Source organism: Gouania willdenowi, chromosome 10 (assembly GCF_900634775.1).
Source record: "Gouania willdenowi chromosome 10, fGouWil2.1, whole genome shotgun sequence".
Taxonomy (NCBI): Eukaryota; Metazoa; Chordata; class Actinopteri; order Blenniiformes; family Gobiesocidae; genus Gouania; species Gouania willdenowi.
Window position 1 is genome coordinate 6,276,364 of NC_041053.1, and position 19,610 is coordinate 6,295,973.

General features: G+C 39.0%; 1 protein-coding gene across 1 annotated transcript in view; it reads right to left on the reverse strand.

Moving 5' to 3' along the window:
* macrod1 (mono-ADP ribosylhydrolase 1) overlaps nt 1-19,610 on the reverse strand; it is a 174,188-nt gene that overhangs the window by 139,277 nt on the left and 15,301 nt on the right. The window lies entirely within an intron of this gene.

Sequence of the window (19,610 nt, forward strand, 5' to 3'; positions counted from 1 at the left end):
TGCCTTTCCTCATCAAGTCCAATCCCTTTAATTAAACACAGCTGGACTCCAATGAAGGAACAAAACCATCTCAAGGAGGATTAGAAGAAATGGACAGCATGTGAGTTAAATATGAGTGTCACAGCAAAGGGTTTGAATACTTATGACCATGTGATATTTCAGTTTTTCTTTTTTAATAAATTTGCAAAAAATTGATTTCAGCAAATGGCTGCAATGAAACAAAGAGTGAAAAGTTTAAAGGGGTCTGAATACTTTCCGTACCCACTGTATAATCAAAAGACTTGAGTATTCTACAAGGAACTCTTATTTATCTAATTAATCCTAAATCAAAAATCCTTAAATTAGTCATGATCTTGACAAAAGGAGCACACTGCACAAATGGTGTCCTATTCAGCCAGTAGAACCCAAATTCCAACACACACCTGAACACTGTTACTTGCCTTGTTGACAGAAGCCCTGATGGGCCAAGTGCTGATGATCAAGCTGACTCCTTTTCTCTTCTACCACTAAGTCATTCCCCGTCTCTCCATCACCCACATTGGCCCAATCAGGCTAATGAGGCTCGCACTTCCTCCACCCATTCCTGCTTGGTAAAGTGCCGATTGATTGGAGGGGTGGGAAAGCTTTTAACAGGGGAGGGGTGGTCGAAAAATAATTAGCACGAATGAGCTTTTCTGCAAACTCCCTCGATTTAAATTCCTTTTTTCTGGTGATTTATGGAGCTGGACATCATTAGGGATTACCTCCTCAAAATGATGTTAACTTCTCAATGTCAGGATCTAAATCCATCTAAGGATGTAAATAGAGGCTTGTTGTCCTAATGCTGATGTCTCTACTTGCAGCGTCACTGCACAGTGCCAATGTATGGGTTCATCAGAGCGCTCAAAAAAGTGAGAGGATGGAAGCTGAACAAACAAGAGATGAGTTTTTCTTCAGGCTTTCCAGTCAAATTGAGACATAAAATGGACATTGGAGCATTCTGTGGAAACTTGAGGCACTGAACCTTGAAGGATCAAAATTTCCTCGACACAGAGAGCATTCATGTCACTGCACAAATGACTAGTAAAGTGGTCTTTCTGACAGTCATACCGCAATTAACTTGAAAAGACCTGAATTGGATGAAGAAACTTGAGCAATTGCTCTAAATCCACACTGTGGCAAATTCTTTGAGTTTCTGATGCGGCCGACTTTCACAGGACACAAACACAAATACAAGAGGACAGATTGGACAGAACTGTGATCAGAAGACACAAGCGCAAATTGAAATTAGTGCAGCATGAAAGTTGAAAATACACATTTAACAAAACTGAACTAAAGCAAGAGATATGAGCAGAACTTTAAAGCTGAATGTTAAAATCGAAGCCACTGGTTTAAAAAGACTGCAACAAAGACACCATGAACACTCACAATGGTGGAGCTCAACAACAGAAGTATACCTAAAAGTTTAAAATCACCAACAGAATAATTCTACCATAGGAAGTCTGGTCAAAGTAATTTTGTACTCATTGGAGGACTTTTTGAATAATTGAGAGGGTTAAGTCAAAACTTTGAAAATAAGAGTAAGCTGAGCTACTAGGAGTAATTAAAGCTCAACACAAAATACACTATCAATAATTCTTTAAGTTTGACTTGACTTGGCATGTGTGAAGGCACTTTTTCATTTAAAGAGTTTTTTTGAGGTCCACCTTTCACTTTGCAAGAAATCACATAAGTAGTAAAGTTTCAGTCATTGACATTCATATCTTTGATGTTTCTTCAGGGCCTACATTGAGATGTTTGGCAGTATGATGCAATTACTGTATTATCCAAGCACAGCATCAAACTCTTCTCCACAACTAATCTTGAGACAGGTTTACAATTGCAATTTGTGCGTGTGCCACGACCCGTAGACGTCATGGTCTACAGGGTCATTTGAGACAACATGATTCCCATATGCTACTATTCTCTTTAATTTGAGGAGGTTGGAAAATAGAAGAGGATTAAGGATTGTTCTGGTACGAATACAACAGCATTCAAACCAGGTAAGTTTTTGATGCAATGGAAGTCGTTTTGCCAAATGTGTCACGTTGAGTTTGTGCAAAATTGTCATGTTTGTTTTAGAAATGTTTTATTAATTTCTATGTGTTTTTAGCTGAGATGGTTATAAAGCAAGTAAATGTGATATGTGTTCATCATAAGTTTTACGTCGTCCAACATGTTGCTTAACATGCCACAATTTTGTGGAATAATTTGAGGAATCTTTGGCAGATTTGGGAAAATTGAGAGTTCTTTTAACAAGTTTAGATTAAAAATGACTGTCGCCATGTGATATAAGAAGTGGAAAACTGAGCTCGGCAAATATTGATTGATTTTAATAGATTTTTTTGTATTTGGAGGGGCTGAGATATCTACAGCTTAATTAGTTGGTAATTTACAAAATAATTCATGTTTTTTTCTAACTTTTTTACTTTCTCGAGCTGGCCCAATTCGATACTCTAAAGGGCCTTATTTGGCCCCCAGGCCTTGAGTTTGACACGTGTATTAGATCAACATACAGCTAGGTAACTCAACTCTAGGTCTTCTGAGCTGGGATTGATGTGAGCTTTGTGATATGAAGCATTATCCTGCTGAAAGGTGGAAACAGGGCAGGGCAGTCATAAAGGGATACACATGGTCAGTAATGCTGAGGTGTTTGAATGATACAGTTGCTGCAAAGGGATCCAAACAGTTCCAAAAACTGCATTTTCCTCTAACAACTACACATCAGAAGCAGCACTGAACTGGAAGGTAAAGACAGGAGGGATCTATTTTCTTACAATGCTTTCATCTGTAATATGAGAAAACATGAGCAAATTATTGTAAGTTGTCCCTGCTGCTCTCCTACACTAGCATCAAACAAGTTAGGTCATTCATTTCTGACCTCAATCATCCCTAACACACTAACCCTTAAAGACAGCCTCTACTGGAGGGGATGTCCCTTCTAATCCAAACTATTTTCTGTGTTCCCAGATGAGATGTTGTTTCTATGCAAAACTACCAGTTAAAATAAAAAGGCATTTGTAATTGTAAATATTTCCAGATTTGTTATATCTGGAAAAAACAATGGCATTTTGTCAATGTGATGGAATTAAAAAAGAAAACAAGCTGATGCTACAAGGCAAAAATGGTTTGATTGTCTCTTTTGCTCAGTTTGATGCTCAATGTCAATCTATCTTCTCTACCCCAAGCAAAGCCTAGAGTCACTGAGCAGCCATTAAAAAACTAAAGCTTCAATGTTTTCATTAACATGTACAGTAGTTCCATGTCCACTTGTAGAAATGTACCTAATGAGGTGGCCAAGATGTTTTATATTATAACATTTGTGAATAGTTAGGTTCACCCATTAAATCTGGTAAGTTCCAGGTCTTTTTCTAATGTGTTTGTCATGGCTCATCAAACAGCTTAACACTGATGGTTATGTCCAACCTACAGCACCTACGAGCAACGAGTGACTGAATGGGTAATGTGATCGTTTGTCTACACAAGCAGGGATGCGGATATTCACTGGTTTGGTATCATAATCAGAAGAAAACCTGTTGTTTCACCATTTTCAATAGTGATCTAAAATATTACAGCAATGCAAAATATAAAACTTTGCAGAAATTAATTTACACAATCAAACACTTTCCCTATAAACCAAAACACCATCACTTCCATCCACATGGATTAAAACATGCAGACTGCTGCTAAAAACATTTGTAGAATAATGGCTCAATTTGTGAGTTCAAGTGTTGTACGGTGATTAGTTGCCAGCTGTGTGACCTTTTGTAAAATTACCTCCATACAAGCTATCCCTGCCAGTGGAAGCAAGCAAACAAAACACTGTAATTTATTTGTGAAGTGGAAGGCCTTATTAAAGCTCAGATTGTGGTCAGTCAATTCTGAAGAGTGCAGTGTTCATAAATCAATAATTTTACAAGTCATTAGCTATGAAAAAGCCTTTAAATTGTAAAAAGACTTATATGCCCTTTGCGGTTTGGTTCTACATCCAGGATGTTTATTTGTGAGCTGCAATAATTAATTTCTACCAATGTTTTCTTCAAAAGCACAAAACATATTCTCTCTCTTAAACATTTAGGACCGCCTGTTGCACCTGTCACGCCTCAAAATGAATTGCAATATTTTACCCTTTCTTGTGAGCAGGAGGATTTGAATTGTATGAGGCCTCAACAAAACAAGTACGAGAAAAATCCCACAACTGATTCAATATTTTATTCCCAAGCTCTTCGATATGTGAGTGGGTGTACTGTATAAAGGGAGGCTTAATAATTAATGAGCATGACTTTAGAGCTTGGATGCTTCTATTGGGTGAAATATTAATTTCAAGCAGCTTTGAGCTTTTTATTTTATTTCAGTGAAGTCCAGCTCTGATAATATCTGGCCTCTAGCTGTTGGAAGGTCAGTTGCAGGTCCACAGGGTCACAAAGGACAAAGACCAAGGAATTCTGGGATATAACAGATGAGTGGACAGGCAGGGGGATAGCAAAGGTGAGAGCGATATGCTCAGTCAGCTTGTTTGGCGATTTCACGAGGATAAAGAGCAAACCCCCAGCGGTACAGGTAGAGCTCTTCACAACAGTATTCCCCTACAGTGACAGCGTCACCCTTCTTCTGCAAAGCTTCACTGATTCTTAGCTGGCTCCGTCTGTACGGCTTAGCGCTGTGCTTAGCTCCAAAAATCCTCCTGGCAGACGTCCCTACTTTCACCACGCTGCTTGACTGTGGATAGGAGAATGTCAGGCTTGTCTTCTTGTTTCTGAATTGCTTTAGGATAGCTGAAATTATTTCTTTGATTTCACCTGAGCTGCATTATCTTCATTTTCTGCAGTAGTAGAATGTATACATTGGGATCTTTGCATGCTTAACAGGGATTCTCCACTCTAACGCCAAGGATTAAATGGGTTCTTTTTCTTGCTTTGAACACATTATTTTGTCCAGCCTCTACTGCGTAAGCTGTTGATAGTCTGTTTAAAGTATGTTGATCATGTCACAGTTTCTAGAAGATAATCAAGTTGAAGCATGCTGTTATTCCTGACTGTGGGTTTAATTCTCTGCAGGCTGTTTTTCGTCCTCAGATGGCTGCCTGTTTGTCACAGAGTCCCTTATCAGGGGAGGCAGCTATGATACACCCAGCCTCCCTGGTAGTAACAGCAGGCTGAGGAGGTGATGGAAATCCCAGAGAGGTCTCCCAACCTCAACAGTGCATGTTCTTTATCTGTGTTTGCTGCAGTTACCATAAATCCACCCCAGAGCACATGTCAGCTCCTCTTAAGACCAGCTCATGTTACAAGATGCAAAATGTCACACCAAGTTTGCTTTTGCAGACAAATATTTTGCATTTGTGCGAGTGCTTGGAAATGCCTCCAAACACACAGACAATAATAAATGCAATTATTCTGTTTTGATTCACACGTGTCTTATCCTTGATGTCTATGGAACTCATTTTATTGGGGTTTGAATGTTTAGCATTTTAGTTGCAATGTATATACTACTCCTCTGAGGAGAAACAGAGAGCAGATTCCAAATGAAAAAACCATGTTTCTCTTTTCTAGGGACTGTACCATTGACTTACTTTTTCATAAAATAATGCTAATGGGCACGGTCATTGCACTACAACTCGGTAGAACTGTGTAATAATTCCAACAAGTTCATTTTGTCTTCTTTTCTTAAATATATGTAAAGGTTTAATTTATTCAGACAAGACTGGCAGATTACAGTAGAAACATATCAGGAGATAAAACAAAACCTTAACATATATCGGTAGAACTGTGTGTATGCACAAGCAGCAAATTCCCATAACTAATACTCCAGACACAGTGAAGATAAATGAATGTCAAAACTTGGCCTTACAACAAACACCTCTTCCCTCCTCCAGTGACCAAACCAGTAAAGTGTTAAAGGGCTGAACAATATGTAGTTTGTAAATAGTCGATAACAACTATGGCCAAAACTTTTAGTCAATAAAATTAACCCTATATTAAATATTTTGACTTATATTATAATATTCAATTTTACTTCACTACTGACTGGAATACAAAGGACCAGCTAACCATCATTAAAAATGGTTCAACTCACTTTTTTCACATTTTTAAGGAACTGCAGTGAATCTCATTTACTGGGCTTCATTGGCCTGGAAAAAAGACAATTACAGTTTGCAGAGTAATGCACAACTCTGACACTTCTAATTTACAGACTAACTCTGATGTGCTAAGTTTGTGTTTTATATGCAAGAAAAAGATCATTTAAAGAGTAACTAAACCCCTGCTTTCTGATGACCTGCCACTTGGAGGGAAATTCAAAAAAATGCATTGATTATGGGCGTGACTGCTGCAGCAATAAGACACACCTACTCTGTCAGCCCACACGGCTGTGCGCCGAAAGACACAGTAATACACACAATGATGTGTCTGTAGACACACACATAGCGAGTTCATAGGCTAAAATGTGTCACTACCACTACAGACACACAATCATAACGTGAAGCTCACACACAGCCTTACAGACACAACTCAGGGGCAAACAGCCCAGCTCTCACATAGTGATAAGACAGACACACACGTCTGCTCACACACAAGACAGACAGAAATACACTCATAGCATGATGCGTCTGTAAATACACTCATAGCATGATGCGTCTGTAAATACACTCATAGCATGATGAACCCTCTGATTAGACCAGAATCTGCTCAAACACAGAGTCAAAAACATCACCACACACGGAACACAGTGGACTTCCTCATTGGCTGTCAATCAATGCTCACTGAGGGTTGTGATTGGACGAAACGCTCTCCTCCTCTCAACTTTTATAGGAGGGGCGGGGCTAACAGTGAAAGTTGATGATGCAGAAGAATCTTAAAGAAGACATATCATGGTTTTAAATCCTTCCTTTTTACATATAAATCATACAGTTGTGGTCTATATAAAGCGGAACTGCAATGCTTGGGTCTGAATTCCTCATTATTATAGCTCCACCCCTTTTCTACCCCTTTTCTGATGTGCTTCTGAGAGCAACTCGTTTTGGTGCGGTCTCTTTAAATGCAAATGAGACACTCCATACCCCGCCCCCTCTTCAGGTGACACTCGGTTCAACTCCACCCTGCTCGTCCATTTTTGTAGTTTGATAGAAGAGATACGGCTATGTAGCGGCGCATAAACTTTTTATTCTGAGGTTATTTATTTATTTATTTATTCAGTTTATTTCCGACATGGTTACATTCACTTTTTTTTTTTTCACATTTTTTTTTTCTTTTTGTACATGCCGAAAAAGGAGACGAGAGAAGCAGTTTGCTTATCCGAGTCCCGTCCCCTGTTTTACCATCGCAAATTTACATGGGTTTACATGTCTCTCTAGTCAAACATTCTTGAGTTGTTCTGAACCGTCCTTTTTTGTGTATTCTCATCTGTAGTCAGTGTTGTCCTCCTCCTCTCTATCGTTGTTCGTGTTGGCCTTGTTCCCTGCCAGACGTTGTTAGCATTCCTCCAGTTCAAGAACAGTTCCTCTTACAAAATGTCAACAACAGAAGACTTGTCCATCCAGCCTTACATGTTCGAGCCAGAGTCTGACCCGGCGGAGCGAGATGAAAATGAAGATGATGAACCTGCAGAACCCTAACAAGTGAGCTAACACAAGCACCGAGCTAACGCTAGCGCCAAGCTAACATCACGAAATGCATTTTAATACAGTCTTTTCAAAGACAAAAACGAAAACTTTAGACTTAAATTAAATCACGTAGGCCATATCATCAAGGATCTAAAACGAGCACACAGCGCTAACATATGAAGTCTGAAGACGGTGCAACTGCTAATGCTAACAAAACAATGACAGGGACGTCTTATCATCACACTTTTTAGCGTTATTTACAGCTTACCGAAGTGCTCTGTTCGTCGTCTCCAAAGATAGAAGGAATTGAACCCTCAATCAGACAAAGTCTTTGGCAAATCCTTCTTTATACTGGTGGAGGTTGCAGAAGCAGTCATCCTTGAAGTGCTTCGCGCACACAAAAATGACCTTACCCACAGATGTGGGTACATTTCCGTGAAAAATAAAACTCAACCAGGCACTTCGAAAAGGTTCTGATGCTGGGAGACGGTGTAATGAAGCGTGTGGGTTACTACATCCAACAACCCAATATTTTGACTTATCCTCTCGTAACTTCTGCATCCTTGAGCTTGGACTACAAAATAAAAGCGAGAAATAAAAATGGCGGATTGCTCGAAGTGTTGGGTCAGAGCACATTACTCCAGTTTTAAAGTCTTTACACTGGCTCCCAGTCAGCCTCAGAATAGACTTTAAAGTTCTGCTGCTGGTGTATAAATCTGTGAATGGGTTTGGTCCAGAATACATCAGTGACATGTTAGTCAGGTCTCTCAGATCTATGGACACAGGTCAGATAGTGGAGCCCAGAGCTCACAGTAAACATGGTGATGCTGCTTTTAGTTGTTATGCTGCAAAGAAGTGCAACCAATGTGAACATTTTTAAATCAAAGTTAAAGGCACTTTTTTTCTCTACTGCATATGATTAAGAGAGAGATTTTTTGTCATGTTGTTGATGTCATGATGATTTTACTGATGATTTTAAATGTTCTTATTGATTTTAAACAATTGAATGTTTTATCATGTAAAGCACATTGAGTTGCCTTGAGTATGAAATGCGCTATACAAATAAATTTGCCTTGCCTTGCCTTGGGCCTGGAGTTGATGTACTAATTTGGCAGTTCTGCTGCAAATACTGTGATGTAGTAGTTCAAAAAACGTAATAGAGAATAGAAAAATCGAAACAGATTGAAAAATATGAGCAAAACAGAATATAAAGATATCTACGGAGCACCTGAAGAGACTATTTTTGATTTTTTCTGTACTTCTAAGCACTCTAAATATACAACAAAATGCATTTAAGTGCTAAAAAAGTAGATTTAGAATGATATGTCCCCTTTAAAGAATCTGTTTCAGCCAATATCAAAACTTAATTGTAAAAGCCGGCGTTTATATCTGACATTTTACAGCTAAATACATAAAATTACAATTATTTGACTAAAATGTGAAGAGTGGGACTATGATTCATAAACAGCACAACTTAATACCCAAATACATATGTATTCAGCAGATAAAAGTTTGTTTGAGGTCTTTAAGTTGATCTTCTCCAAATGTTTCTTTGATAACTTTTCTTGGATATGAAACCCCTCAAAGTACATAACTTGCAACAATTACCCAATTCAATAACAATAATAGTGGATCAGAAAACAAACAGTGGGCTGTTTTCAAGGCACAAAGATAAACTTTTATCTATTCAGAGTATGTTGATACCTTGGAGTAAGATTCGAACCACCAACCCTCGGGTTATTGGCCAATAACTCCCTCATTCAACAGAATGGCACGATGCAAAAGCTCATTAAATTTCCCAACTGAGCTAATTAACAGACCCACCGCAAAGATCAAAGCTTTCCAAATACAAAGTGAATAGCAGTCTGTTTGCAGACGCACAGAAACTGGGCAAAACAATGAAAAACGCGTTTGGAATCAGTCATAAAGAGAAATGTTTTCTTCTTGTGTTCCAATGGTTTAAACCCCCAGAAGTGTGAAAAGCATTGGGACACAAACTTTATTAACATCCCATTCATAACCCCAGGGGCTTAAAGTAAAGTAGAATCTAACCCTTTGAGGCTATAACAATTTGAACTACCTCTGAAAAGGTTTTGCTCAATTTTTACGAGTGTGGACATTCTGCCAAGAATAGCATAAATCTCCCAAAGGTGTTTCCATCAGGTTGAGGTCAGACAGTTAGACTCTCTTCTACCTAGACTAGCTCATCTATGTATAAAGTTGAACCGTAAGAGGCATCCCCAAACTGTTCCGAAAAGATTCAAAGCATATTATTGACAATATTTTTTTTGTCTGCATATTATGACCCCAAAATAATAACTGGTCATTTTTAGACTACATTGCAAGTTATGCTTTTCTGCTATTTTTCAGACTTCAGTACAGCTAAATGTTAATTAAACAAGCAATTAAAGTTTAATTTAATTAATGATCAATTGATGTTGAGATGATGATCCATAATGGTTCACCCACTAAGGGCCAGGGCCATGACACAGAATGACCCACATACACATTTACTCCCATGGATAAAATGTTAATTCATTTAATTTGGGACTGGAGTATTAGGAGGAAACGGATGCTCACTGAGGGGATAAAGTGTTTACTCAGCTCAAACCAGAACTCTGACTGAAATTATAAACCCATGATCTGTTCACTGAGAGAAGCTTCCATGTCAATAAAAAGATCTTAGCTCAGCATCTAAAGTTATTTTTGTGAAGACCACATGGCTTTAAAAGCTCCCCAAGAATCATTTTGTCCCGTTTCCTGACTTCTCTTGAAGTTTGTCAGTTTGACCCACAGGGTATGAAAACCAGTCATTTTGAAGGCACTAGTTCAGATGATTTTCACAAGATCCATTAAGCATTACGTCCAACAGTTCACAAAGTGTTGCAGTCAATGCAATTCTACTGAAAGAAAAAAGAAATCTTTTGTGCCTTTGAACAAACTTGTAAGATTTTCTGGAAGCGAGACCCTCCAACGCTCTCGCCCTCATCTATCGAACTGATCACTAATATTAAAGACAGAGTAGGTAATTTTTGAAAACTAGCATTATTCTAAAGCCACGCCCCTCACTTACATGCACGAGCACCGGTGCTCCAATAGTGGTCACGTCACCAGTGATGCGATTTGAGTGTAAGCTAGTGCACGCGAGGGGTCGAGAACAAGCTTGGTTGGTTGATTGGTTAATAATAAATAAACCACATTTTTTCATTGGTCAGTTTTTACAGGTTTACAGCTGCTACAGATGACAGATTTTCTTCGTTCCTTTTTGAGAGCACATAAGATCTTAATTTCTGTCAGGAAATAAAGACAATTTCAACCAAGGCTTTTATGAAGAATCTTTCCATTGCCTTGCAATGGTAGATGACCATACCCTGGACCCAGCGAGGTAAAAAATTATCCCTAAAACCTTTATAGAACATTTTAGGGATTCTGCTGTACATTAAACTGCAAAGTTTGTTACTGAAACACTGCACGCGCACACACACACACGCACACCTCATCACTCCGACAATATTTCATTGTGCAATCCATCTTAATCAGCTACCCCATCAGAGACAATATATCCTCCCCTTGATCTTGTTCTCCGTCTCTGGGCGGAGTGATTGAGGGGTGTAAAGAGGAGGATGTTTCTGCCCACCATCTCTTCCCCCTCCTGTCCCACCCTCCTCACCTCACTGTACGGCTCTTGAGTGCTTGTGGGTTTTATGTTTGTAGTGTTTTATAGAACTGGGAAGAAGCCAGAGGCTGTAAAAGTGTTGAAGGAGGGGGGTTGGTGGAAGGGGTAACTGAAGGAGGAGGAGAAGGTGGAGTGGAGAGTTACTGTAAATTCAATCTTTATTGAGAGAGACACAAACGAGCCAGCCTCACAGCTACTCCCCTACTTGGTTGATCAATGAGTGCTGACTGAGGAGAGGTAATAAGGAAGTAAGAAGGAAACATGGTTGAGCAACATGTAACCGAGTGCGTTCACAGTCGGCAGGTTCTCTCAGTTCAAAATGAACTTTAGCACATTTCAGTTTTAAGTGCAAGCATTATCTTAACTTTTCTATGTCTGACAAGCTGATGGAGACTTCTATAGGAGCAGAAACTATTTCTACACAAACCATGTTGCAGTTTAAAGTGTGAACAAAGCATGAACCAAAGATAAATATACCAATCACATGGTACCAAATGTGAGAAATGCAGTGTCCTCACAGCAGAGGACTATGTGGTTTCATGTGATTACTGTGAACTGCAATAATACAAATAGCATAGGGTTGCAATTAGCGGACAATGTAATTGATCATGCTTTGTCAGACAAGGTGCCTTCAAAAACCTTTAAAAATATTTTTGATTCATTTACTGATTACACTATTTGATGTTTAGGTCCCACCAATTCTTTAATTTTCTGTGCAATGCTCAACACTTATTTTTGCACATGATGGATAAATAACTTCAAATAAACTCAACTTTTCTTTATACAAAAACAAATACAGTTGAGCCCAAAGTTATTAGCCCCCCCAGAAATTATGAACATTTTACAAAAATTCTTCCCAATTTTTGCAGCATTGATAAACTTGATATAATTAAACATTCACAGGGCTCTACACTAACTTTTCCAGCAGTGGCACTGATGCAACTAACTTTCTCAGTTGGTCGCACCAGCATAGAATTTGGTCACACCCTTTTTTCTTTTTTTTTTTGTTGAGGAGGAGGTGGGGAGAGTGTACAGCATAGCTATTTATGCATAGCCATGTATGCTAATGAATAGTTGTCTTAACTGGCGTACTGTAGTTTTGTATGAAGTAAAGAATGACAATGACTTGAGATATATTTGCTAAATGTTTTAGTGTCAATATTAAGTTTTTCTGCAACAAGCAGTAGCTGAAATAACAGGTCATTTCTTTTATACAATTTAAAAGAAGATGTAACCATTTCTTTTTTAAATAACAGCAAAACATAACAGGTTACATGTATTTAGTTTTTTTTTAATTTTGCAGAAATACTATGCTTGAATTACCTTAACAGTAGCATAACCAACTTAGCATCTGCATTGCTTCACCCCATGGAATTCAATTCAGAGGGTCCAGCTCTTATAGTGGGGTCTCCTAACCCTCTTCCCCTGGCCAGGGGTCTGCAAGTGCACTCTGTGGGACGTGATGAGGTGCTCAGCCGCTCTGTCCAAAATAAGGTCACCCATACGCACTCGCACTGATGCGTCCAGATAAAATTTTCACTCGCACACACTGAAAAAATAGTTGCATATGCGACCAATGTGGTCGCAGTCTCGAGCCCTGATTCACCAGTGTGATTTAGTAGCTTTTGGTAAATTTTGGAATATAAAATACAATCTTAGGCTTGCTTCATATTAAATACAGAGAAAAATGGGGTGGTCAAAGATATTAGCCCCCCATGTAAATTATTGCTTTCAAAACACACCTAATTAACCCATCAGCTTTTAAACCACACAAATCACAAGTCAATTGACTTTCTAAGAACACCTGAACATTCAATCATTATAACAGCACTCCAAGAAACAGGGCACTTGAACACATAATTGAGAGGGATTGCTTTTACTCATCATGCCAAAAACAAAGGAAATCAATGTTGAGCCAAGAAAGAAGATATGCCATTTCACAGCATTTCACAGTGTCTAGAACTGCTGTAGGTTGCAACATTGCCAAGTACAAGGAGACAAATTCTGTGAGAAACAAACCTGGGCGTGGTCATAAGTGCAAGATTTCAAGAACACTAGAGAGGAAAATAGTCAGAGATGTCAGCAAGAATCCCAGGACATCTGCTAAGATGATTGTTGCCTGCCTGGCCTCTGCTGGAGTTGATGTTTCAAGAAACACAGGTCTTTCCATTGTGGTGGGCTTCAAGGCCATCGTCCCAGAAGAACCCCAATACTCAAAGAGCGGCACATCAAAGCCAGGCTGAGGTTTGCCCGTCAACATATGAAAGGCAAAGACGAGTTTTGGAAGTAAAAATAAAAATAATGCATTGGATTTTATATAGCACTTTATCATAGACACTCAAAGTGCCTTACAGAATTAAGGGATTATTCTTTTACTCCACACTTAGTGGTGGTAAGCTACTATTGTAGCCACAGCTGCCTTGGGGCAGACTGACGGAAGCAAGGCTGCCATAGTGCGCCATCGGTCCCTCCGACCACCACCAACACTCACTCACTCACACACTACATTCATACTAGGCAATGTGGCTGAAGTGCTTTGCCCAAGGACACAATGACAGATACCACTAGAGCGACTGTCCCCCACTGTGGCACCTGGAATTCTCAGTGTGGTCTTCCTTCCAACGACTGACCAGGCACAGACCTGCTTAGCTTCCAAGATCTAACAAGATCGGTCAATGACAGGTTGGTACGGCCACAAAGTCTGTGCTTTGATCTGATGAGAATAAACTGGAGCCGTTTGGGGACCTGAATGTTGCTTATGTTAGGCTAAGAAAGGGAGACGCCTTCAACCCAAAGAACAGTTCCCAAAAGCAAGGTCCTGGAGTGGCCCGCACAGAGCCCTGACCTTAATCCTTTTGACAATCTATGGCGGATGCCCAAAGTTAATGTCCATGCTAGAAAACCACGCAATTTGGACCAGCTGGAACAATTTGCAATGGAAGAATGGGCCAATATTCCAGACGAGACCTGTGCCAACCTAGTTAAGAACTACTTTAAGGGGTTGTTGTCAGAAAACAGCCCAGAAAGTGTCACTATTGACTATTAATGGCCGGGGGGGTAATATTTTGGTATTTTGGAGGTTTCATATTTGACCTTTTTGTTTGAACTCGTATTGATAAAATATCCTAATCAAAAATAGTGAAAATTTGGTCTTTGTTATTCTGGAAACAAATACACTACAAACACTTCAAGAGTTTTGTCTAATTTCATAAGGGGGGCTAACAATTTCGGCCTTAACTGTATATAATGTAGCAACAAGAAAGAATGCAAATCTGATGATGAAAATGAAAAAAAAAAAGGATGCTCATTGCTCAGGTGACCTCATGATTAGCAACATTGTCTCACAGTAAGTATGCTGAGGGTTTATGGGCAGGTTTTATGTACTTTTGCTTCCTCACGCAGCCAAAAAACATGTATGTTGGTTAACTGGAGTGACATTAAGTGACATGAATGTGTGTGTGCCTATAATTACGATGGATGGAAACAAACGCATTTCTGCCTATAGTTGTGTGAAATATAAATTTTTTTGTGCCTTAAGCAAGAAACACATCATTATCAGGTTTGATGCCTTAAATAATTCTCAGCAGTAAGATGTGGTCACAGCCCAGGGGGTAATGACATTAAAGTGGGGCGTTAAAGCGAGTAATTCACAGGTATGGATGTGTTCTGCAAAGACATTCTCTATAGGAACTATTTTCGTTTTTATAATATGTACGTGTTTGTTATTTAGTGTCAATTTCTCGCCATCAGCCAGGATTGAGGAACCCCCACCTCAAAAACCTACCAGGCGGCCAGTTCAGCATATAATTGGACACAGTTGGGTTCCATCGAATGTTTGCTGCCTTAGAGTCTAAATTATGATTTAAGGCCTTTCAGAGCAGCCAGAGGAAACTCAACTTGTCAAAGCCATAGGCACTGGTCCGATTCCAGGCTGCTTGGTCAGCAACAGGAGAAGTTAGTAATTTTGTAAATCAGTTGAACAAAGCACATCACATCTCTTTAAGTGTGACCTACACCACATAGAGCCTTTAGTCAATCAGTTAGTCACCCAGTGAAAAGGTCAACTGCTTAGTCAAAAACAAGACTTTGGTGACGGTCAACTGACTAGCCAGTCAGTCAGGCAGAACCTGATGACCGGACAGGGTTGCCTCTACCTGCTTGTTGCCATGGTAATACAGTCTGCTATCTAAATAAGGGTCCATGTTACACTTTTATCTCTGCTCCTCCAGACTCTCCTCTTCCTATCTCTCAGCACAGGAGCCAACTCTCCATCATGTTGCATCTGTTGCTGCTGAGTCTTAGAGCCTCCTTCCCCAACACCGCCTCATTCTCTCTACTAAATGACACTTTATTGGCCGTATCCTCCTGTTATATCTGAATTACTTTGCATTCAGCAACTCTGTAAAATCTTGAAAAAGCTCTTGTTAAGTGGGCACTGTAACATAAAGCAGCCTCTTTAGACAACATGCAGACATTAAAAATGCAAACTGCCACCAGTGTACGCTGACACACAATCAGACACTCGCTCTAAAAAGAGTCAACTATCAAAAGTCCAGAGATTGTTTACCCACTGCACACCTGCTGACACCAGCTGCCAGAATTGGCAAAAAAAACACATTTTACTGTAGAAACCTCATCATCAAGCACATTGAGGCAGACTGGCTCACTGCATTCTTCTCTGATAAATCACTGTGCCAAGACACCAGATAGGTTTACCCCAAAACACCCTTGGGAACAGATTTAGAACGAATGAATGTGGCCTCTGGCTCCATCTAATGGTCAAAGGAGAGAGTAGAATCTAAAATATCATTAGTGATTAGTAATTATACAGAAGAGACTAAACTAAAACAGAAAGTGAGACATTGTAGATATTTTCCATTCCATAAGACATGTTCCCTAAAAGTTAAAATACAGCACTAATACAACAAAATGATGAATGTTATACTTACAAAAGAATCTTAAGTCATCATGTCCACCACAATATCTATCTATAGTTTTCTTTGCATTAAAAGTGAAACATGTTTGTGTTAATAAACTATTTAACATGAAACAACACACTTTCCTAGAGATGGAGAAAATTGTTAGTAAATGCACCGTCAGACAGAGCAATCTCTGCACCCATGATGTCCATTCTGCAAGGCACCAACACTAAAGCACGCTGTAGCAAGTCGTGAAGTCATTGTCCTGCTTTTCAAACAGGCCTATAAACTGGACAGGTTTAGTGGTAAGACAATAACCACATAAAATACTGAGTTAGCAACAGATTTATCTTTATTCAGCTGTTGTATGTGGGTTTTCTATGCTTAAGGTGTCCTGGAAAAGAGCCGATTAGCATTTTCTAGAACTCTCCCAATCTCAAAACCACTGGTTAGTCGCTCATTAGCCTGACGTGACAATATTGTGATATGCAAACACTGATTGGATGAAATCTCCAAAATGCCAATGCCCACATATTGATGGATATTATGTGTGTTTGATGTTTGAAAGTTAATATAGATGACTTTAAAGATATATCTTACAGGAATTAGTAAAATTTTACTATTACAAGACTTTATTTATTTAAATAAGTGTCGTACTTGCAGGAAAGGTGGTGGAGTTGCTGCCATTCTTAAATCAGTATTTCAGTGCAAAGAAATAATATTTGGGGATTTTATCTCCTTTGAATATATGTCATTCTTACTGAAGGGTGATTCAAGAGTTCTGTTTTTAGTCATTTATAGACCCCCAAAATATTCTGGAGAATTCATGGATGAGTTTGCTGAACTGCTGTCAGTTGTATGCACTGAATACAACTTTTTAATAATAACAGGTGACTTAAATATTCATGTAGACAATAACATGGACAATACTGCCAAAGAACTGTATGCTTTAATGGATACTTTTGGTCTTACACAACATGTGACTGGTCCGACACACACTCATGGTCACACTTTGGATCTGGTTATTTCTAAAGTTGTTGATATCTCTGCTGTTGATGGAAGAGACTTAGCTCTATCTGATCATTTCTGTGTCTTTTTTGACCTAGAGACTGTAACATCTGTTACCCCTAGTTATGTGTGTTTAAAGAAAAGGTACATAAATGAGAACACAAGTGCACAGTTTATGGAAGCCATAACAATGACACCAACATTGAGTGCTGAGACAGTTGATGATCTTCTGGATGAGTATAATAGAAAAGTCTGTAATGTCATAGATGTGGTGGCTCCAATCAAAACTAAGAGAAAACCAAACACACAGAAAATACCTTGGAGGAGGACTGAGATAATGCAGAATTTGAAATCTGACTGTAGAAGAGCTGAGTGTAAATGGAGATCAACAAAACTCCAAATTCATCTAGAACTGTACAAAATAAGTCTGCAAAAATTCAATGATGGCTTGTTCAAAGCAAGGCAGCAATACTTTTCTGAAATTATTGCCAAAAATGTCAACAACTCTCGCACGTTGTTTTCTGTAATTGAAAAGCTCACAACCCCCCCAGATCAGATAGCCCCTGAATTACTGTCAGCTGGAAAATGCAATGAATTTGCTGTATATTTCAATGAAAAAATACAATCAATAAGGTCAAACATCAGAACAAACCAGCAAAATCACAAAAAGCTTGAACAGCTTCAACCACTGAGGGATGAGTCAACTACAATGTTAGAGTTTATTACAGTGAACCCAAAAACAATAGAGGAAACTGTTCAGCAGCTGAATCCATCAACGTGTTGCCTTGACACAATACCCTCAAACTTCTTTAAAACTGTTCTAAAGTCAATTGTCACTGATTTGTGTCAGATAATTAACTGCTCATTCCAATCAGGCACCGTACCAAAATCCCTGAAAGTAGCTGCTGTGAAACCGCTGTTAAAAAAGAGAACACTGGATGCCTCTATACTGGCTAACTATAGACCAATCAGCAACCTTCCATTCATGGCCAAGATCATTGAGAAGGTGGTCTTCAACCAACTGAGTCAATTCTTAACATTCAACAAAATATTTGATAAATTTCAGTCAGGTTTTCGTTCTCATCACAGCACTGAAACTGCTCTTATCAAAGTGATCAATGACATAAGGTTGAACACTGATTCAGGAAAAGAATCTGTTCTCATTCTGTTGGATCTAAGTGCTGCATTTGACACTGTAGATCATACAATTTTGTTGCACAGATTGTAAACATGGGTTGGACTAAATGGAAAAGTAATGCAATGGTTTAAGTCATACTTGGAGGAGCGAAGATATTTTGTAAGCATTGGAAACTTTGAATCTGACAGATTACCAATGTCCTGTGGGGTTCCTCAGGGATCTGTTCTTGGACCTCTTCTGTTTAGCCTTTATATGCTTCCTTTAGGACAAATTTTACAGAACTGTAAGGTTGATTATCAGAGCTATGCAGATGACACACAACTATATCTATCACTGAACCCAGATGACCATGGTCCCATTGAGGTGTTGTGTGACTGTTTAGAAAAAGTAAACTGCTGGATGAGTGAAAACTTCCTTCAACTAAACCATGACAAGATGGAGGTGATTGTCTTTGGTAACAAGGAAAAGAGGACTGCTGTCAGCAATTATCTTGAGTCTCGATCTTTAAAAGCTAAAGACCAAGTCAAAAACCTTGGTGTTCTGATTGACTCAGATCTTACATTCAGCAGTCAGATCAAATCAATCACAAAAACAGCCTTCTACCACCTAAAGAACATCTCCAGAGTCAAAGGTTTAATGGCTCAGAAAGATCAGGAGAAACTGGTCCATGCTTTTATATCCAGCAGACTGGACTATTGTAATGGTCTTCTGACAGGAATCCCCCAAAAGAGCATCAAACAGCTACAGTTGGTTCAGAATGCTGCAGCTTGGGTCTTAACCAGAACAAAGAGACATTACTCCAGTTTTAAAGTCTTTACACTGGCTCCCAGTCAGCCTCAGAATAGACTTAAAAGTTCTGCTGCTGGTGTATAAATCTGTGAATGGGTTTGGTCCAGAATACATCAGTGACATGTTAGTCAGGTATGAACCCAGCAGGTCTCTCAGATCTATGGACACAGGTCAGATAGTGGAGCCCAGAGCTCACAGTAAACATGGTGATGCTGCTTTTAGTTGTTATGCTGCAAAGAAGTGGAACAAACTGCCAGCAGAGCTGAAGTCAGCATCCAATGTGAACAATTTTAAATCAAAGTTAAAGGCACTTTTTTTCTCTCCTGCATATGATTGAGAGAGAGATTTTTAGTCATGTTGTTGATGTCATGATGATTTTAATTGATTTTACTGATGATTTTAATTGATTTTACTAATGATTTTAATTGATTTTACTGATGATTTTAAATGTTCTTATTGATT